An 11,402-nucleotide genomic window follows, 5' to 3' on the forward strand; every position below is an offset into this window, starting at 1 on the left:
TTCCTATTATTATTATAAAAAAACGTTTCGGGATTAGAATGATATAGGGTAACTTCCGTAGCTCCCGCACGTCGCAATTATTCAAAATGGCGGCGCATCAGGGAAATTGGAACCTCTAAAATTCGTTAACATTTTATAACAATCAGAAAATATTCGGCTTTTCTTTGTTAAGTCTCTTAAGGATCTACGACAGCGTCAACTTCTGTACACTTTTTTCTCCCTGCAAATCCACAACCTGAAGTGACCAATGCTCAACTCCTACTTGATATAAGGACACTTTGGTTTATCGAAGTTACACATTTCCATATCTTTCACGGTCGTCCTGGTCGTCGACGTAGGTTTCGAGGTATAATACTGTATTAAAATTAACTTCACGTGCTGAACGGGCAGAGCGGTTGTTTTTCTCCTTTAACTTGTTATTTCGTGGCCTCCCCTTTATGTTCATCACTGTTAAGTATTTCTTGTAGTACCACCACCCTATAATAACAATAGGATCCTCTCCGCACCGGAATCACTAGGTCAAGGGCTCGAACCCTATTTAAGTTTTGAATTTTTCAGGCTTCTCTACGCATTTGCTAAAGCGAGCATCATAGCTTTACTTGATAACTAAAACTCAATATTATTCCTGACGAATATCACTAAGTTCAAGAAAACTGATGCTCATGAAAGTCAACTGCAAGGAGCCCATGTTTTCCGATCTGCTTATCTTAATTCACAAATTACTCGTTGCTTAAAAGCATTTATACGAAGTCGATGCTAATAGTAGTATATACTAACTGGCCATTAATCCACGGATCACTGGTCAAGAATTGGGAAAAGATTAGACTCGTTGTTCTGTGTATGAGCAATAAAGAGTAAAGGGTGGGTGGGTACTACAAAAAATACCTAACACAATCTTTTAGCTACCAATGCGTACCCCCACCCAACTCCCCAATTCCGAACACGATTCTATAACTATAAAAAGGCTGCTTTCCGTGAATACCGTGCCGTATACAGCATTGCTGATTGCCCGTTTAAACTACCAGGGGGATTCCGCGCACCTTTCCTCACAAGGGAGGCCATTCTACAGTGTGGCGCCACTGTAAAACTATTTTTGAAATAATTTGTACGTGTTAATCTAACAAATTTTTTCTCGGAGTTGTAGTTTCTATTTCGTTCAGAAAATTTCGATGCTAAATAGTCCCGAGCTAACCGATGTGGGCATTTGAATACCATGGTGGCCTTTTGCATGCTTCGCTGGCGATCAAGATTTTTCCACCCTAGAATTTCTAACAACTTGGCCAGCATCAGCGTCAGAGAATGTTAAAACGCGGGCTGCTCTATTCTGCAATTTTTGCACCTTTGTCTTGTAAAGTTAACCCACAGGTTCCCCAAACAGTGCTACAGGGGGTTGCATTAAAGCATAGTTAATAGAGGGGAATGGTTATGAAACCCGACAAATTTCTTTGTTGTAGGTTTTTGTTCTCTTTTTTGGCCTTGACCGTGCACAAAACACAATAGTTGTTTACTCCGTACTGAGGAACTAACCAATAGAAACGTGTTGGTTACGTAATTCATGCATAGTGTATGAGTTCAAAACAAAAGATTGTGCACGGTCGTGGACTTTCCAACCGAAATCTTGGCATCTTTGTTTGCTCCTTTGATGTTTGCCGAGCTTCCAAACCATTCCCCTCTATTAACTATGATTAAAGATGTAAGGTCGTCTGAGGAACCAGGTGCCTAACACGTTTCATGGTCCCGATTCCAGAAGCGATCTTATCGCGCAGAATGCCTATTGTTCTCCGGACATTTACTTCCAGAGCAATAAAAATTACAGATCACTAGTAAAATTAGCGGCCAAGAATGACTCAAATGGTTCTCATATATTACGCGCTCTTTCTCCTTTGGGGAATTCTGCTTTGCTCATTAACTTGTCAGGGCGTAGCAAAGAAACAAAGGACGTTTCAAGTTATCGTTTTCGCTATTGTTTCTCGATATCACACTTCGAGAATGCATTGCAAGCCGACTTTCACAAACATTTCAAATTTTCATTTACCATTTCTGATCTCGCAAAATGCCTGTTTTAGGATTTCGCACTTAAGATTCGCGCATTTTCTGGAAAAAGCGCTTGGCCTCTTCTTCAAAACAAACATAACCAAAAAAGTCCGCTATTTTCCGGCACAGTTTCTTAGGTGCAATCGACAGACTAAAATTTGTCAAATATGAATCAACTCGAATCAATGTTTAACAGAGCGAAACAATCGAGAAAAAGAACTTTCTTGCTCAATGTTTGGAAACGAGTTTCGGTGCACAAAAACAACTTTTCAATCCCTCGCGACTCAAGATGGCCGTCGTGTGTTTAAGGGGTCATCACTTCTTTCCATCTCTCAGACTGACATTTCCCTTTTTTTTCAACTTATACGACGTACAGTCTACTTTAGACTTCAAATCTACTTCAACGAAACAAAGATTTTAAAACAAGCTGAGAAGATTCACAAGAGGCGAGGCAAAAAGTTGAACCCGGATCGATGCATTCACCTTGCAGTTTTCGATATCCACTATACTAACGAGACAACCTCCCGGAAAATCGAATTTTTTAGACTATTGAAATAACAGTACCCAGCAAAACAATTGAAAGTTAACCGTCTTCAACTGGGTTTTTAAACCTAAATACTGTAGATCAGCGCTTCATAGCTTAGAAACGCTATTTCTTGTTGAACTAAAGCTGTAATTCTTCCTGTTTTCATTCTTTTTAGAGCGGCAAGCTTGTCAATATTAACATGGGATATTGCGTCGTGTAACTGTTACGAAATGTCCAATGTCAGTTTGAGGGATGGAAATTAGTGTTGACCTATTTAAGGCCTGTGGCAATCAGCAGTGAGCTTCATTAAAGTTTGAAGGAGGTAGTTTCTAAAGAAACTGTGATGCTGCGTCGGTGGGGAATCAGTAAACAAGAATTTGATTTTATCAACGGAGTTGATAATGTAAATTGGCCACCGTACAGAGACTCTAAAAGCTGACGTTTCGAGCGTTAGCCCTTCGTCAGAGCGAATCCATTAAAGTTTGTTACGTTGCTCGTGCGTTAATAAAAAGTGATTGTATCTTTTAGCGCGTTTCTGCTTCGCATTTCTCTCAATGAAATGCGGGTAAGTATAACATTTAAAAGGCTTCGTTTTGCTTTTAAATGAATGAATATAAATGAATCGAAATGATTAAGAAGCTGACGGATCTTGGTTGCGAGAAGATTCGTGATGCGTTTTGTTGTAACGCTGTCACTTGGCCCTTACCGTGTGTAACTCCTTGGTTGTTAAATTAAAGTGAAGGAATAGACCTTATTCATAAATGGCGGTCAACTTATAATTCTTTTGTCGCAGTGCAAATTAGCCTACCAAACCTCGATACCATACAGTGAATTGAAAAGAACTCTTGCTCTAAAATGAGGCTTGGTAGGCTAATTTGCACGTGGACAAAAGAATTATAAATGTTACCGCCATTTATGAATAAGGTCTATTCTTGCTCTGACAAGATAATCTTTAGAGTTTTGTCCTTTCAATAATTAACCATTGGGGGATTTTGGAATATTCGCGCGAGATTATTGTTGCCCGCTATAAGTACCAGTGCTTAATTAAGATCTTTTTAAGATTCGGTGTAGTAGGATTGAAAGTGGTGAAACACCACTGAACCGTTGCCTACAACTTCCCGCACCTTACAAAGGACTTGTAGACGACATAAAGGCCACATGAGCTATTGTTCATTAAATGATATTGTGTCCTAATGTCGCACCTTTGCAGTATGGCCGAATAAGTGCGCACCGGCAGCATGTGTATTAACGTTCAATATCATAACAGGATCGAAATTTTTAAAAGGCCGTTTGGCCTGATATATACTATTTGTGAATAGGGCTACTCTTACCCTCCGCCAAACCAACGGCAACAAATGTGGTGCCTTCACAGGCATTGGAACCTACAAAAACTTAAAATGTCTATTTTTAAATAAAGTGAATAGAGTTGTTTCGCCTGAATCTTGAGAAGCTTATGATCGAAAAAGCTATCGTTTTTATTGGTCGCGCACGCCATCATATTTGTTTTGTGCGAAGGTCCTAAGTAAAACAGCTGATCCTTATGGCAATTTTAAAATTCGCAGTAGTTATGTCTGGGCTGAAAACAATAGCTCGTCAGCTCTAAACGCGCCTTTTTCAAATGAAACTACTACTAATAATTTTCAAACTGAAAAACGTAAAGGTTCCTCGTGGCCAATTTTCGAAATTAAAACGGATTCTTTTTAAAGACAGACTCATCTGCCATTTGCCGTGCGTGAAAGTCCAGTAGGTATGTTAGTTTTCCCAAAATTGCTCTCCAAAATGACTGTCTATACGAAAATTTGCAAAATTTTCCGTATATTCAAGTGGAAAAACGTAAAACCTCTACTTTCTCAATTTCATTCATTTTTAGTGCAAATTGTAGACTAATCCTTGATTTTCAAGAAGCCGTGCGTGAACCTTGAAATTATCATTTTTGAGACTCGGGAAAGTGAATTTTGTGAACCCTAGTTGCCTAGTTTCGGCCCATTCTTCTCTAATTTTTGGCTCTTCAGAGCACGATTGCATTCGAATTTGCCACTTCAGTGATTATGAATTCATCATGTCCAGGCATTCTGCGCGATAGTGAGTGGTTAGTTTTTTTCGATGTCGTAATATTCCAGCTGAGCTCGTCGTCAATTGTTACACCAAGTGATTTTGTCTTGATCAGTGTCTTGGATCAGTTTTTTAACTAGGGCCTTTCTTGATCTGTAGTTTCATTGGGTACGAGATACATGCACCTGACCAAAATGGGGCACTCCGATTATCTAATAACCTTACGAATTATTAACGAGCTTGAGAATGACATTTGCAGTAACTTGCGTATATTTAGGAAGCGCCTTTACCCAGTTCGTACTTATAGTGGTATTAACTGATGCAGAGGTTGTCGTATCCAAAAGGGATCTAGGCATTGTGATTTTAAATGACACTTCTTGGAAGGCTCGCGTAGTAATGATTGTCGCTAAAGCAAATAAGATGCTAGGCTTTCTTAAAAAGCAACTATGTAGGTATGTTGGAAGTGCTGCGCTTTGGCGACTTTACTTCTCCTTAGTGCGCCTACACTTTTGTACTTGCTCAGTTTTGGGCACCGCAGTCAGTCATTGGCAACTTACTCCTGGTTGAAAACATTCAAATGAGAGCTACGCGATTGATGTTAAGGGATTGCTTCGTCAAACTTAAGCTATTGCCACCAAATTACTGGCTAGAGTATCTTGACCTAATTTTTCTTTTCTAAATGCCTTTGCAGGCATATAGAACTAGCTCGCGAGCTCAAATATTATTTCTCTTTTACTGGGGGGTCAAACGCGCCGTGCGTGCTCAGGATTGCATTTTAAGACAAATCTTTCTCGTTCATCTGTTTTCCGCGACAATTTCTATAATTGAGTCATCTTAACATGGAATAGCTTACCAAGGGAATTTAAGGAATCAGAATCTCTTGACTCGTTTAAGTCGCTTTATTTGACCAGACTTTAACCTTTTTGATTGCGATAATTGGTTTCTTTAAAGTAATCTGTCTTAAATGTCGTGGTGGAAATATTGTTGAAATTTTTTGCCTGTACATGCTAAGTGATAGTCGTTAGTAGAATTCAAGTATAGTCTAGTTTAAAATTTATACAGATTTTAGATCATATGTAATTAGATTCGAATTGTCACTTGGGTAAGGAGAGGGTTCTTGATATTTTACGGGGTTGGGTTGGTGTTTAAACCTTAGTAGGGGACATATGTCCTGTTGTTTAGCGCCTGTACAGTGTGCAAAGCCTGAAATAATGATAACTTGGCGTAACCCTGACGCCGACCCAGGAATTTGCGCACAGCTACGTTGACAGATTTGCCTGAGGGTCGAGTAATGTAAACTATTACCAAATACGTAAACGGCGCCAATGACCCTATCCTAGTATCCACGCCTAGCCAGACAGGCATAAAGACATGGAACATTAACTGAATTGACGACATCTAGCCATAACCAAAAACCCCCGGTAGGCATAACGAGGTTTTGTGGCCAGCCATAGACGAAAATGCCAGTTAATTTCAACCAAATGCAAAGTTTAGTTGCAGCCAAACACCTAAATAGCACCCGAACCTACAGCAGTTTCGAGTATTCATGCCCGGCCAGAAAGGCCCCAGTGAACAAACGATTCGAACTGAAAGCCAAGTTCAGTGATGTGGTACCCCAAAGCCAAACAGGCAGACAAACTATTGGCATCCCAACCCAGTCCAGTCCCAGCCCCAACACTTGATTGGCAAAATTCTGAGCATTAATTTTATGCTAAGGCTGTTTTTCTTTCGAGAATAAGCATTGCCCGAAACGGAAAATACCATAACACTCTTTGTTTGTCCACCCAAATTTTGAATAAGCATTATTTCCAGTTTTTATTGGGATTTACAAATGGTCCCAAGAGAAAATAAAAACAATGCTTATTCAAAATTTGGGTGGACAAACAAAGACTATTATGGTATTTTCCGTCACGCTCCGCCATTACTTGCTGATTGGACGTCAGAGGGTTGAATCTAGGGAAACGTGACGAGTGATGTATTTTCTCACTAGTTAAAATTTCAGTAGGGAAATGCAGCTTATTATACATGCAAAACACGAGTTTCAAAATCTGAAAGCCCGAAACTCCCGTGTTGACTATTAATTCAGGCGCATTCAAATGCAGAGCATTCTGAAGCCCGGTTTCCACTTGAGCAAAGATGAACAAGCATAGGCGTAATGCGACGTTCACATAGTGAAACAAGCGGAGGAAAATGTGGCATACGCAATCGCAGTAACGTTGGAGTAGATCTAGTAGAGATTCAAGATGGCGGGCGAATCGTTGTGTTTGTGCTTCGGCCTAACACACTCCGGTCCCACTTGTGAAATAAGTACAAGCGAAAGATAAGAACAAGCACAAAAAAAGGAAATTTTCCTTTTTTGTGTTTGTGCTTATGCCTGTGTTTGTGCTCATTTCACGCCCATTCCCAAACGATTTTTTCTTATGCTTATGTTTGGGCTTGTGCTTTTCGCACAAGTGGGTCTTTGACATAATTTTCTCAACGATCCAGCTCTCTTAAAGGGGCTAGGTCACGCTATTTCAAGTAATTTTGTTTCATTTTGTTAATTATGAGCTCTAAACGTCAAATTGGCAGAGCAAGAGTCTTTCATTTGCAAAATCACGGCCACATAACAACTGAGAATGATTTTCCAGCTTTGTAAATGACATTGACATAGATAGATATAAATTTGAAAAAAGTGGGCAGACGTTTTTCAAATTTACCCAAATTCAATCCACTTCAATCCTCTCCAGTTTTGTCCATCCATGTCCCTTCTTAGCTTCCCTGTGTTTTTTTTAGAGTTCTTCTATAGTTTTTATTTTGATATCTTAGTTAATTCTATGACCATTCGATCAGTGCTGAAATTACCTAAACTTGCGTGACCTAGTCCCTTTAAGATTCTAAAGCTAGTAATGGCGGACCATTGAATGGGAAAATTCCAGTTAAAATTAAGAAATATGCACTTAAATGTATGGTCCTAGTGGGAAAGTTATTTGTTTTCCCGAGAATCCTGATTTTAACAAACCAGTTTCCCGAGGGACCAGACAAGTACTTTTGTTATGTATTCATAATTGCAGCAAAACATCCGGCGCGGGCAACAACTGAGAAATTGTATCCCGTCATCACTTCTTTCCATCCCTCAAACTGACATTTCCCTTTTTATTCAACTTATACGACGTACAGTCTACTTTAGACTTCAAATCTACTTCAACGAAAACAAAGATTTTAAACAAGCTGAGAAGATAGGCGAGGTAAAGAGTTGAACCCGGATCGATAACTTCACTTTGCAGTTTCCGATATCCACTAGACTAACGAGACAACCTCCCTGAAATCCGAATTTTTTTTAGACTATTGAAATAGTAATAACCATCAAAACAATTGATATTTAACAGTCTTCAACGGGGTTTTTAGACCTTAATACTGTAGATAAGCGCGGCATATCTTAGAAACGATATTTCTTGTTGAACTAAAGCTGTGATTCTTCCTGTTTTCATTCTTTTTAGAGCGGTAAGCTTGTCAATATTAACATGGGATATTGCGTCGTGTAATTGTTACGAAATGTCCAATGTCAGTTTGAGGAATGGAAATTAGTGTTGACCTTGTATCCCGGCCAGATTACAGTTGAATTTGATTAGGGGCACTTGACCAAGAATCAACCAATCACAGTGCTCGTTTTGTTGAGTGAAAGTTTAGGTATGTAACAAATAGGTTTCTTTTTGAAATCAAGGCTTAAAACTTGGGCTACTTCAGTTAACAAAGTTTTGAAATCAAAAGAAAATGAAGAATTGATTTTTTTGGTCATAGCAGCACTTTAACTGGCACCCGAACCTACTTTTGATCAGTATTCGCGCCCGCCCTGAGAAATCTAAATGTCATCTACATTTCAGTTTTTCTGACCGGGAGCGACTACTACGTGGCTCTTGCTCCTCTTCGGTGTATTTTACTGCACTGAACTTGAATCCTCCTGGTGTTCATTCAATTTATTTTCGTTTGGGACAACTACAAATTGCGTATGTTTGGCAACAACTCGAACTCGTGTTTGTTGAATTTTCTTCCCCGTTGTTTACATTTGGGCCTCCCGGGCCGGCAAAAATACTGAACTACGTTGTAGGTTTAGGTGCCAATTTGGTATGTTTGGCTGCAACTGAACTTCGTGTTTAATAGGTGGAATTGGTTTACTTTGGGTTTCCACCGAACCTTGAGTGCCGCCAACGCCAAACATATAACATAAGAAATAGGAGAACCTAACAAGTATTGATGATGTCCCAAATCAAAATAAGGTAACATAAACAAGGAATTGGTAAATGCGAAATAACCTGACGAACAGGAGACCTCATTTGACCAGAAAAGCATAACGTTCCAAATAATGGAACTGACTCCAGTTTGAAAAACAGAAAACATATCTACCTCTAAATTCGCCGCTTGGGGCGGAGCTTGATGGATTTGTTGAACCGGAGGAGCCATGGTCCTGGCGCTTGAGGAACTTTAACCATAGAAGGACAGAAATAAAACGAAACACTTCAAACCAGCGGCCGTGGATTTTACGCCAAAAGAGATCAAACAAAATGGGGCGCTTTACCTTTATAGTCGCGAATACATAAACCGTGTGAATTCCAGGCTTTGTTGTCACATTCCAGCGCTTAATACACTCCCGTGGAGCATTTTGGCCAGTTTGAAGTAATATGTCAAAAACGAGTGTGAGTGTTTCATCAGGGGTTACAAACACCGACAAGCAAATGAAAGCACGACGTGGTAGGTGGAGTACTTTTATTGTTTCGAGGTGTTTGAAACCTCTGATTGAAACACAAAGCACGAGTTTTTGACATGTCTTCTCAACGCTTTTTTTTTACAACGTATGAGTGTTATGTGAGGATCTTTTGTTTTATCAGACAAGTGATAGTAATTTGAAAAGGAAGTGAATCTAAAATGTAGAACTTTCGAAGAAATTTACATAATAGGGTAATGAAGAGCGAGACAGAATCACGTCATTTTCGCCTGCCAAAATCGTCTTCCAAAAAAAGTGATTTGGTTAACGAGGCCTTTCCAGTTTCAACTAAATATGAAAAGAATTGGGCTGTGAACTCGCCGAATGGTTGAGGTTAAGAGAGATGCAAGTGCCGGTTTTAGATTGCGATGGATTTTTCAAAGACTATTAAGCCTTGAGTGCAGACAGACCTTGCTGAAATGGATGTTCTTTCGCTGAATTATTGGGTGTCCAAATTCGTTTTAATCCTCTGGACGCTAATAATAAGAGGTACTGCGAAAGTTTTATATCGAATATCATTCGGGAAGTTTAAAGTGCATTGTATGCTAGTAGTTGATCTTCGCAGTCGTGAACGCAATTTTCCTCACGGGGACGTTAGAACCCACAAATGATCAGCTCACAACGTCAGTGGCTTCATAGCTCAGTTGGTTAGAGCGTCGCACCGGAATCGCGAAGTCACGGGTTTGAAGTCCTGAATTTTTCAGACTTCTTTACGCAATTGTAAAAATTGCGTTCATAACTGCGAAGCTCATAGCTTCACTTGATTTCATATCCGCAGTTCATATATGATCCAATTCATATATCATTTCATCGTTGATTTACTCCTGACGGGAACATTAGAACCCACAAATGACCAGCTCCCAACGTCAGTGGCTTCATAGCTCAGTTGGTTAGAGCGTTGCATATATATGATCCAATTTATATATCATTTCATAGTTTATTTATATGTGGTTTTTTTCGAAGGTTTACTAGCATAAAGGTTCATTTAAATTCAAGTGCCTTGATCAGTGTCTTGATCAATTTTTGAACTAACTCGGGCGTTTCTTGAACTGTAGTATCAAGATACATGCACCCGACCAAAATGGGGCACTCCGATTGGCTAATAGCCTTAACATATAGATTTAGCCAAGCCTAAAAGCGGAGCTCCCGGCTTGTTTATTCTTGCTGGCTCTAGGATTAGCGAAAATAAAAGGTTTGGAATTGTCCGCGTTTGGGTTTTCCCGGATATTGCTTAATTATGTCAGTTTCTTCGCTGCCTAACTAGTGAATTCCAAGATTAATTTCACCCGAAAAACCGACTGATTGCAGGGATGAGTGTGATATCGGTTTTTTCAGCGAAATTTACTGTCGAATTCACCAGTTAGGCAATTAATTTTTCTTGAATCGCAAGAGTTTTAAAAGAAAACAAGCAAATCAGGAAAGAAGCCATTTCAGAGTCGACTGTCAAAAGCCAGCGAATAGGAGTCACGCTAAAATTAGGAATCACAGACGTACTATAGCTCGTGATGTGACAGATCGTCTTTGCCACGGTCTGTTCAAGGTCAAACAAGGAGTTTTATTGATGTACTTTATTCCACTTTATCTCTGAAAACGAGGTCATTTACATTTTGATGTATTTCATTGAAACACGCCAGCTTGGCTTAGAACCAAAATCGAATAGAAAGGAAAAACTTCAGACAAGATCTCCAACAAATAACCTGTACGTGCTCTAAACAAACTTCTGAAAACACAAGTTGGTGGTATTTCTCCTTACTTTTGCGAGAACTCATTGCGATTGCATGTTTATAACATAAGCGCAAAATTTTCTTGTCATTGTCGAGGCACATCGAAAAACAGCACGGTTTGGCAAACGGATTAAAAAAACTTCTTGTTCGCTCGCATTTTAAAGGCAAACAAAACAGAAACAGATCAATTATTTCTGTCCAAGAGTACAGATGATTGTTATTTAATTCCAGATGAGGATAAAAATTCGAGTTTCATTCCTGAACAAAGGAAAAAACGACTAAACCACTTTTTAGAAATAAGCATCCACTTGAAATAACTCATCCG

Source organism: Montipora capricornis, chromosome 9 (genome assembly GCF_036669925.1).
Source record: "Montipora capricornis isolate CH-2021 chromosome 9, ASM3666992v2, whole genome shotgun sequence".
NCBI lineage: Eukaryota > Metazoa > Cnidaria > Anthozoa > Scleractinia > Acroporidae > Montipora > Montipora capricornis.